The sequence below is a fragment of the Quercus suber genome, unplaced genomic scaffold (assembly GCF_002906115.3).
Source record: "Quercus suber isolate HL8 unplaced genomic scaffold, Cork oak 2.0 scaffold_640, whole genome shotgun sequence".
NCBI classification, from domain to species: Eukaryota; Viridiplantae; Streptophyta; class Magnoliopsida; order Fagales; family Fagaceae; genus Quercus; species Quercus suber.
Genome location: NW_027070081.1, coordinates 414080 through 425049, shown reverse-complemented (window position 1 = coordinate 425049; position 10970 = coordinate 414080). Strand labels below are relative to the sequence as shown.

General features: G+C 34.2%; 1 long non-coding RNA gene across 1 annotated transcript; it reads right to left on the bottom strand.

Moving 5' to 3' along the window:
• Positions 1 to 4638: 4638 nt before the first annotated feature.
• LOC136064168 (uncharacterized) lies at positions 4639 to 7747 on the bottom strand. The gene is made up of 2 exons (XR_010625848.1): positions 7485 to 7747; positions 4639 to 6177 (listed from the first exon to the last, which is right to left on the bottom strand). It is a non-coding gene; the product is annotated as an uncharacterized LOC136064168 (long non-coding RNA).
• Positions 7748 to 10970: the final 3223 nt, after the last annotated feature.

Sequence of the window (10970 nt, the reverse complement as noted above, 5' to 3'; positions counted from 1 at the left end):
GGACTGCTCATCTTCGAGCTGGCTCTAAACACCCTAGGTCTGAGCCTTCTAGTACCGCACCTCCTCCTTCTTCTTCTACAAGTCCTGCTGGTGAGGATGTTCCTGATCCTACTGGTGATGTTGCTGCTGTTGCTGTTCCTCCACCTCTTTCGGATGACTTCGATGTACGTCGTACTTTGGAGACTGTCATGACCGTTCAGGCGACTCATGGTCAGATTTTGGTGGACTTGCTTGATGAGCTACGTGCTTTGAGAGCTGACTTGGCGCATCTTCGTTCACCCTCACCACCTCCTTTTCATGATGGCAAGTGATTGTCCTTTGGCATTTCGTCACAAAAAGGGGGAGTAGAGTTTTGATGCTTGTAGAGGAGATTTTGTAGTTAGGGGGAGTTTTCTTTTGTTTTTGTGGAGCTAGTGGAGATATTAGATATTAGATTGTATCTAGGTGCTTCACCATGTATATTTTCTTTTGATTTTTAGGCTATTCATGTTGGAAAATACATTGTTTTTGATATATGATTCTTGATTCATGTGTTTACTGCTTATTGATTTATATTTATGAGTTATTCATTGATATATGTCTTTATTATGTGTTATATGAACTTTCAAGAATGTTTTTATTTTTGATGTATCTAACTTAAGGGGAGAGTTAGTTTACATATCTGTTGATTTACTGTTTTTCTGTCACACACGCGTTTATGCGTTTGTTGAGTGTTTCAGGAATATACAGGTTGATTCGTTTTTGCTGCTGTCTACACTTGCAACTGATGGATAGTAGTTAGGATTGAATTTTGTGTTATGAGCATTATGTTTGTAAAGGGCTTTTTACTTGTACACTTTGAGTTTTTAATTTGTGTTTTGTCACGGATTGCCAAAGGGGGGATTTGTTAGGTTCTAAAAATTTAAGATTTTATGTATTTAGAACTCTAATATGTTATGTTGGCAAACCATGATCAAAACAATATGTTTAGTCTTGTTTAGACTTGCTCAAAGTTGTGTAATTCATGTAAAGTTGGAATCGAGAGGCTGCAGATGTATTAGTGCATTTCGGCTTGGCTCAATCGATCGAAGGTTAAACTCAATCGATCGAAAGTCGGCCAGATTGCGTTTTCTACAGAATTTCCAACTCAGCCCTATCTCATTAAACGTTTAGGGTTTTATGTTTTTGCCCTAGGTATATAAGGCAAAACCCTAGCCACGTTTTAAGAGTTGCTCTGGTTGTATTGTTGCTCATATTTTCTATTTTGTGTAAATCTCTTGTGAGATCTAGAGTAGTTTTCCTTTACACAAAGCTCAGGGTTTTCAAGGTAGAGATACTATCAACACCTTGATGATCAACTCAGTTGCTGCCATTGGAGTTTAAAGAATAACAAGCGTGGGTACTTGTAGCTGATTGGAGAATCCAAGAAAGAAGGAGTCCGTGGATTCGGAGCTTGCACGTGGTCGTGTCAGTAAGTTCTACTGGTGGGTAGTATTAGGAAGTCAAGCGGGGAGCTTGTAAGTCCTTTTGTATGAATTTCGATTCTTTCATAGTGGATTCATGTTTACTTTGAGGATAGTTAGGTCAAATTTTCCCCAGGTTTTTACCGTGTGGTTTCCTAGGTCATCATATCTTGTGTTCTTTATTTTTTCCGCTGCTATATATATATATATATATATATATATATACATACATGATATGATTGTTTGATTATGATAACCTAGATTTGCATAATTTGACTAAGCTAATCACTTGGCTAATTAACTAGGTTAATCCAATTGTTGTTTTAAGGGGTCTAAAAACCTAATAGTTTAGATTTCCTGGGTGTCTCATATCTTGGTGGTCTAAAAATTTAGAGACATGCGAATTCAAAATATATTGAAGGGATATGTTGGGTCATGCATTACTACTACTACGAAGTATGCTCTTGGCAATGGTTTTACCCATATCATTATGCTCTGTTTGCTTCAGACTTTAGTGGTGTTGATCAATTAAAAATTGAATTCACATTAGGAAAACCTTTCAAGCCATTTGATCAGTTGCTGAGTGTATTACCTGCTGCAAGGTTTTCAGTTTAATTGTTTATTTATTTATTAGTATATTTATTTGTTTTTCCTAATTTATTTCTGTAATAAGATGTGGTTTTATATCCTGGGTTGTTTGAAAATCGCATTTGGTGGTCTGAAATATATCTCTCTCTTTTTTATATTATTGTTGGCATTTTTGTCCTATAATTATTGGAGAAACCAAAGTACACGTCTAATATAAATCACAGTTGTTTTCACACCAAAAAAAAAAAAAGCTGAAAAATATAACTTTATCAATTTCCTATGCAAGTGGGACCTGGAGGCTGGTTTCATTAACAGATTTTGGCTAGCACCTGTTAACAAAGTCCATTATTGTTTAGGAGCAGATGTGGTTATTTGCTGCTCTTTTTAATAAATACAAATAATCATGACTTTGTTGTGTAGAATTTTCAGAGTTTTCCTAGCATTTTGTTTTTGTTTTTAATCTTCTTGTTTCAATGAACATTTCTATCAATTCTTCCTTTGTTTATCAAAGCTCATGCTCATCCCAATCTCTGTTGAGATTGGTGCCTTAGTCCCATTATATCATCAATTTAATGGGTTTGTTGTTTTTCATTTGGAGTTGGAAAAAGGCTTCAAGCATATTAATTTAGCTCAAATTTATATTTTCTAATGTGTTAAAATAGAAGTTTAAAATTTGATACATGAAAAGAAAATGTAAAAGTTAAGTTTTAATTTTTACAAAACCTACCTTTTAAATCTTCTTTTCTCTTTATTTTTTTATTTTTTTATTTAATTTTTTTATGTTTTGAGAGAGAGACATAAAAGAGTAATAAAATACAAATTCATTCTTATTTTTAATAAATGTAAGTAACAGGAGACAAACGAAGCTAATTTTAGGTGACTAAAATGTCAATTTTTAAATTTAAAGTAAGTAAAATATTTTTCAAGAAATCTGGACAAAGTGTAATTTCTCTTTAAATTTTATAGTAAATATTACTCCAATATTTATTATCAATTTAGGAAAGAAATTTAAACGGTATTTCACAGCTGGTCACCACGAAGTTGCTCTATCCTTTGCCATGCTGTAAGGCACTGTTTTTTCTAAGGGAAAAGACAAACCAGCTGTGATGTTTAATAACTTATAGCCTGGTCACTGCGAAATTACCGAAACGGAGTATGTAACTTTTAGAAAGTGACTTTTATGGGGATAAAAGTTAAAAAAAAAAAAAAAGAGATGGCAAAGACTCCTTGAACACAAAAGAGATGGCAAAGACTGCTTTATGGCTGTCAAATTAGATATGAGTAAGGTATACGATAGGGTTGAATGGAGTTTTATTGAGACAGTTATGGAGAGAATGGGCTTTCATGAAAGATGGATTGGTCTAGTTATGCATTGTATATTAACTGTCTCTTATTCTATTCTCATAAATGGTGTAGCCCATGGAAGTATTATCCCTACAAGGGGTCTCTGTCAAGGTGACCCTTTATCCTCATATCTTTTCTTACTGTGTGCAGATGGTCTTTCCTCGCTCATTAATAATGCTGCTAGAAATCAGAGGCTGAGTGGTATAAGCATGGGTAGTGGCTGCCCTATGATCACCCATCTTTTCTTTGCTGATGATAGTTTATTGTTCTGCAAAGCTAGCAATCAAGAATGCCATCAACTTATCGAAATCCTCCAACTATATGAGGCTACATCTGGCCAAAAAGTTAATGCTGATAAATCGTCAGTAGTTTTTAGCCATAATACTCCTGAAGCTTTAAAGAATGAGGTGCTGAATGTACTTGGTCCTATGCAGAACTCTCGGCATGGTAAATACCTTGGTCTTCCCACTATCATTGGTAAGTCCAAAACAGAAGTTTTTGCAGAAATTAAAGAGCGAGTAGGGAAAAAGTTGGCTGGATGGAAGGAAAAAAATGCTCTCAATGGGTGGTAGGGAAATTCTCATCAAAGAGGTTGCCCAAGCAATTCCGACTTATACAATGAGTTGTTTTCAGCTACCGGAATCCCTTTGTGATGAGATGGAAGGGATGATGGGAAGATTTTGGTGGGGGCAACGCCAACAAGAGTCGAGAATTGCATGGGTCAGTTGGAGGAAGCTTTGCAAATCAAAGGATAGGGGTGGTATGGGGTTTAGAGACCTTCAAGCCTTCAATTTGGCTATGTTAGCAAAGCAGGACTAGAGACTATTAACAAATTCAAACTCCTTAGTTGCTTGGATTTATAAAGCACACTACTATCCCCATGGGGATGTTCTTAAAGTAAAGCTTGGATCAAACCCCTCATACACGTGGAGAAGTATTAGGAATGGGCTTGAAGTGATAAGGAGAGGAACCCGATGGCGAGTTGGAAATGGGAATTTGATTCACATATGGGAGGATAAATGGATGCCTACTCCCACAACTTACAAAGTTATCTCTCCACCTCAGCCTTTTGATGGCTTCTGTCACACCCCAAACTCGAAACCCGGATTTGTGACCATGACCGGCATGATAATATCAGGCCTAAACCTGATATTAACAAGAACCAACTTAACTTTTACAAAAATTTTAACAAAACTTTTCTCTTTCATTCGTTCTTGTTTCTTTACTTCTTGATGTAACTTTTTAACTTGACATTCAGAGCATCTATACTGTACTAAAAAATAATATAATCCATCATTTACTCAAATTCTAAATTTTACATAATACATCTCTGAATGCTTTGAGGTACACCACTTTCTTTAGATCCTAAATTACACAATACTACAAAGCTAAACATTAAATTGCTAATTTGGGATCTATACTTTTTAAAACTAAAACTAGCTCCTTCCAAAACTCGACTAAGGCTCCCTCTGCTCCAAATCAAAACTTGTTGACTTAAAAATAATAGGGTGAGCTGCGAAGCCCAGTAAAGGTAAGATATATGAGAATTCAATAAGGATGCATGTAAATCCATTCATTTCATTTTATAATTATTTAGATAGGAGAACATCTTTTCATGCATAGTATTTTATACTATTTATAATAATAACTTATGCGCTCCTTGTAGGAAAATAATTGTTCTCCTCCTTCTTATCAGAATAATATTATCAAAACCTTTCGGATCGAATTTCTTTCATTTCTTACAAAGTCACCATATATATTTTCATTACAAAATAATCATTTTAACTTAAAATCAGATAATCGGTAACTTTGTCTTAAACTGGAAGCATCTTAAAGAATAATAAAACTTTCCTTTATAAACTTCTTTTTATCAAATATTATAACTTTCATAATTATAAAACTTAACGTTTCATAAAGGAAAACAGATATCTGATAACTTCTTAACATAAACTTGTACTTTCTTCAGAAACCTTATCTTTATAGCATAACAGAACTTTAGAAACTTTTATCTTTAATGAACAGCTTTATTTTCATCAGAAACTTCTTCTTTTCATGAGAGCTTCTAACTTTTCATAATGCATTTAACAAAATAATTCTCTCATGATTAATAACATAATATAGTTGTTTATACTTAACTTGTTGGTTAGTCCATATCTGATAAGTCTGTTCAGAGAAGGCATCATCACATTTGGGTGACCTCGTGTGCATGATATTGTCCTCTTTGAGAGGCCTGATGGCACATCTCCACAAGGTTTTATTCCTCCCCGCCGTCCGTACACATTAGGGAGAAGGCCTTGTTCAGATTAGAGTTACGGGCAACCCCATTTCCTTTACTTTAAATGACCTAGAGTTACAGGCAACCCCATTTCCTCTACTTTAAATGGCCAAACAGATAACATTTTTCCATGAAAAGCCAGTAATTAACCCCTACTGACCAAGTTCAGATCACCAGAGGACATAATCCGAAAACATTTCATACTTATACATCATACTAAAATTCATAGTTTGCATTACATTTCACAATAATAGCATTTCCATTATTTTCTTTGAATATCATGTTCGTGGAATTAGTAATAGCATCAATATGCTTAAATCATATATATAAAGTTTCAAAAGCTTACGAACATATTTTTGTCTGATAATGCTTACATGCCATATCTCTAATGAAAAATATTTTAATGCATAATATACTTTAAAATAACCTCATGACTTACCAAATGCCCATATAACTTATCCCTTACCTGAAAGCAGAGGAACCGAGAGCCTAAAGTCAAAGGAGCTTAGACCTGGCGACTGGTAACACCTAAACCGAAATCAAAACTTATTACTATCAATTACTCCTTAACATAAACTTACACATTCATCTCAAAGCTTATCTCTTATAATCAAAGAAATCCTAATCCCACCTCAAAGAGGTTTCCACAAACACAAAATATGTTCATCATACAACGTGATGTTCCAAATCATAGAGAAACCGACATTCTCATATTTATATCATATTTCCATAGGAGCTAACTTCATTTCAAAAGGTGCTTTGAGATTAGGGCAATAATGTAAACATAAACATAAACTCTTTTAAGCACAGTCATGTTACCATAAACACTCTTAAGGAAACATACAGCATGTTCAACAAAACAGTTCCATAAATAAAACCGTCAAACGGTTTGGAACCCCTCCTTTGAGTACTAAATCTTAAACCAAGTTATACAAAATTAATCTATGATTTAGATATATCAAATGATGAGCATATTAAATTATAGCTCAAATCATTCACCCTAACTTTAGAATTAAATCCTCAAAGTTAGGCATGTCCCTTACTGTTCACTGTTTGTCGCAGCAGCACATACATAACTTATAAAATACAAATGGGCTACCAATTCACATCAAAACTTTATGAAATTTTACAGAGAAACTCCTCTGAATGTCCAGTATATACCATAAAAATTTCACAGTCAAATTATAAAACCATAATTTACTAAAAATCATACAATACAGCATACTCAAATCTGTCCTGACAGAATTTTATGCAATTTAGAAATTAAATCATTGTTTTTATATTGATCCCAATGCTGTGAGACCACTTCCATAACAACCGTATGTGTCTTAGCTTTCATAGAAAATAACCGTAGCATCCAAATTCACTATATACAATTTAATACATAATTTATCATGCATGAACACAGAATCTGTCACAGTGACAGCTTTGCAACATTTTCTTGTAAATTCACAAACAATTATCAAAGGATGGTATTTTCCTATGGGGATTTTTATGCACTCATTAGACATGTTAGAAAACACTTATATATGGTCATTTAACCATTTAGAGCAAAACTAAATACAACAAAAATCCCAGCAGTAACATGAATAGTACTCATCCTAACTTTTTCTCACTTCCTTAATCATACACAATCCTTAATTAGTAAAAACCCTAAGCTACCTTCAACAAATCACCAACACAATTTCAAAGCTTCTAAAATAGCATATATATATATATATATATATATATAAACTTACAAGTTCATGATTCCCTAATTTCACAAACCACAATTACCATTACTAAAATTCTTTAAAGAAATCATGAATTCTAAGATGAGAGTGGCTAGCCCTTACCAAGTTTCTTGTTCTTGAGGGGAATTAGAGGTAGAGAGCTTGAGAGAGTTTTCTTTCTTTTTGGTTTTGGACCTGTAGGCATGAGAGGGAGGGAGTTTCTTGATTGTTCTAGCTTCTTTGAGAAAGTGTGAATGAGAGATGAGATGAGTCTTGTCTTTCTTTTAAGGTGTGGACTGTGGACTTGAGAGGAGACTCAAGAGAGCTTTCTAGCTCTTTCCTTAAGAGAAAAAAGAGTAAAGTGGTGTGAGGAATTCAGATTTTGCTTGGACCCGTATGAAATGGAGAGGTAAAAAGCTTCTTGGAAGTTATAGTTGCTTGAGAAAAGTCAAGGAAGCAATGAGGTGGAACTTGGTGATTGCATGGCCAAGTCTTGGTCTTTGGAGTTTGTCATCATGCATGAAACTTTGGCCTTGCATGTGTTGAATTTCCATTGGTTGCATCGGGTGGAATTTCTACTATACTATCTCATGCATCATGCTTAGTTAAAACACCTACAACTATATATATATATATATGTATATATATATATCATAACTTAACCACTTAATATAGTCCAACAACTATATATATATATATATATATATCTCATAACTTTACCACTTAATATAGTTTTGTACATATTTAGTATATATCTATTATACAATTAGCCATTAAATTATTTATAATCTTTACAATTCTTATTCAAAGGTATTATAAAATAATATGCTTATTAAATACTCTTTTACTAATTATAGAAAAAAAGTGGCTTAAAATAATAATTAACCATTAAAACACATAGTTTAATTATAACATTGGGTCGGGGTGTTACAGCTTTCCTATGGTCTCTAATCTCATTGATAAAGATACAAGAGGGTGGAAGGCAGATTTAGTTAGAACACTGTTTCTGCCTTTTGAAGCTTCCACAATCCTCAACATTCCCCTGAGTTACAACTTGCCTGAAGATAAGATCATTTGGATTGGAAATAAAAAGTGGGGAGTTCACAGTGAAAAGCGCATATTACATTGCCCTTAATCTGAGCATAGGGGAGGTTGATGAGGAATGCTCTTCAGGGGATTGTAGAGCTCCTCTATGGAAAAGAATTTGGCACTTAAAAATCCCTTCAAAGATCGGAATTTTTGGTTGGAGGGCATGTTTGAATGGACTGCCAACTGCTGAGAACTTAAAAAAGAGGGGAATTAATACGAGTGAGCTTTGCCCATGCTGTGAGAAAGAACCTGAATCAGTATCTCACTCCTTGTTGAGGTGTGAGTTTGCCAAGAAAGTTTGGAATTGTTGGCGTGAGTGTCCAGTAGATATTCCATCAAGTCAGTGGGATTTTTCTAATGTAGCATTGGAAATTCTAGCACAAGGGACAGCTATAGATCTTGAAGCTTTTTTTGTCACGGCATGGTCAATATGGTATAATCGAAACCCGGTGATGCATGAATCAGTCTGCCAACTCCCCAATCAAACATGGAATTTCGCTAAAAGGTTCCTCCAAGATTACAAAGGAGTCTCTTCATTTTTTGGCCAAGATAAGACCTGTAATAGTAGTAGCTAGCATCCCCCTCCTACTGGAGTGTTTAAAATAAATGTGGACAGAGCTACCTCAGAAAATGGAAAGAATTCAAGTGTGAGAGTGATTATTAGAGACTCTAAAGGAATGACAATTGCTGCTTGTGCAAATTACCTTCCAGGTCAGTTTTCAGCTTTAGAAACTGAAACTTTAGCAGTTGAATGTGGCATCCTTCTTGCTCGGGAAATGGGGTTAGCGCAGATAATCATTGAAACTGATGCTCTATCAATTGTTTAATGTATTGCTGCTAGTGAATTTGATGAAGGATTGGGCCACCTGTATCTTGGAATCGTTGGTCTTCTTAAGTCCTTTAAGAGCTGGGAGTTAAAGCATTTGAAACGGGACTACAACAGAGTCGCACACGAGCTCGCACAATTTGCCAAAAGCAGGAGCGGAGCCAGAAATTTTTGTTTGGGGGGGCTGATTTGTGTTGCTAATTTATTAGTCTATACAAAATTTTATACACACACAAAAAATTAGTATCTTTCATAATGAATCCTTAAAATTAAATGTTTCATAGAATTAAATTAATCTTTCACCATTTTCCATAGTGAAATCCTTACAATTTTCATTTTCAATATAAGTTACCAAATTGTCTACCGTTGTAAGTAAAAAAATTTCAATTGAATTAATGAAGTGTTCAAAGACATAAATTATCCAAAACTTTAAAAAAATATGATAACACATTTTATCATAAAAAATAAATTTCAGAAACAATATGTTCTCTATAACTACTATACAAATTGGACAATTTTTTTTAAGAACATTATTGGACCAACTCAAATAGTTGGGGGGGGGGGGCAAGTCCCATTTTTGAGGGCTAATTATTAAAATATTAAATATTTTTATATAGTAAAAAAAAAATTCAAAAATTTTGGGGGGGCCATGGCCCCCACACCCTAACATGTAGCTTTGCCCCTGGCCAAAAGGAATGAAGTTTCTCAATGTTGGAAAGGGGTTTGCCCGCCCATGGTGCAACATCTCATCCAGAATGATTGTGTTTTATTCTTATTGTAGCTCTTGTTCTTACCTTTCTCTATTGTTTTTCCTTTTCTGTCTACTTATGTATCCCTTTTCCAATAAAAAAAGAAAAAAAAAAAAAAGAGAAAAAAAAGAAAGAAAGTGACTTTTATACTATAAGTAAGAATTCTTCTAGTACCACATAATTTGGGTATAATGTTGTGCTGTAACTTGCCACTTGGTAAGTTGTGCTTAGTAAAAATGCGTCAAAGAGTCATGTGAGGGCACTTTTGTCAATCATAACTCGTTATGTGGCAAGTTGTGGTATAAAATTGTGTCTAATTATCTAGCACTAACATAATTCAATAAGTAACTTATAGCCTGCCACATGATATTGTGTGCGTCTTCTTTGTATTTGGAAAAGTGAATTTTCTACGAAGCGGGTACTTGGAAAAGTGAATTTTCCACGTATTTGGAAAAGTGAATTTTCTACAAAGCATGCTTGTAATGCATTACCAAACACGCGGTTTGGAAAAGTGTATTTTGACTGAAGAAAGTGGAACCAAATGCGCACTTGACTTCACTCAAAACATAGGATGCGAAATTATGAATAAATCTCCCTCTTTCTCTCTTACACACACGAAATTTAAATTTTATAGCAAATATTAGTATTTTTTTTTTTTTTTTTGCTGAGAAGCAAATATTAGTATTTTATTACCATTAGACAAGAAATTTAAACGGTATTTCATAGTTGGTCACCACGAAGTTACTCTGATCTTTGCCAAGCAGTGAAGCATTATTTTTCTAAGGGTCCGTTTGGTTAGAGGAGTGGAAAAGTGGAAGGATGAAAAAATAGTGGAATGATGGAAAAATAAGAGAATAGAAAATATTTAGTTTTTCCTCGTGTATGTTTGGTTGGAAGGATGGAAAAGTGGGAGGGTGGAAAACTTCTCTGTTTGGTTGAAAAGAA